This window comes from Octopus bimaculoides, chromosome 11 (genome assembly GCF_001194135.2).
Source record: "Octopus bimaculoides isolate UCB-OBI-ISO-001 chromosome 11, ASM119413v2, whole genome shotgun sequence".
Taxonomy (NCBI): Eukaryota; Metazoa; Mollusca; class Cephalopoda; order Octopoda; family Octopodidae; genus Octopus; species Octopus bimaculoides.
This window is the reverse complement of record NC_068991.1, coordinates 40,995,684-40,996,130: the sequence shown is the minus strand read 5'-3', so window position 1 is coordinate 40,996,130 and position 447 is coordinate 40,995,684. Positions and strand designations below refer to the sequence as shown.

General features: G+C 16.8%; 1 protein-coding gene across 1 annotated transcript in view; it reads right to left on the bottom strand.

Annotated features, from left to right (window-relative positions):
- The window catches only part of LOC106870608 (haloacid dehalogenase-like hydrolase domain-containing 5), a 53,193-nt gene that overhangs the window by 19,809 nt on the left and 32,937 nt on the right, over nt 1–447 (bottom strand). The window lies entirely within an intron of this gene.

Genomic DNA, 447 nt, shown 5'->3' with positions numbered 1-447 from the left:
CATATACATATATATATTTACATATATATACATATATATATATATACATATATATATATATATATACATATATATACATATACAAATATATATATATACATATACATATATATATATATACATATATATATATACATATAGGTATACACATATACATACATATACATATATATATATTCATATATATACACATATACATACATATACATATATACACACATACACATATATATACACACATATACACACACATACACACATATATTATACATACATGTATATTTACGTTTATATATGAATATATATATATACTTATTTATATAGATATAGATACACATGCATAGTACAAACTTATATACATACACACATATATACATACATAGAGACAATATATAGGTATATATATATATATATATATATATAGACACACACATATGATATATACAC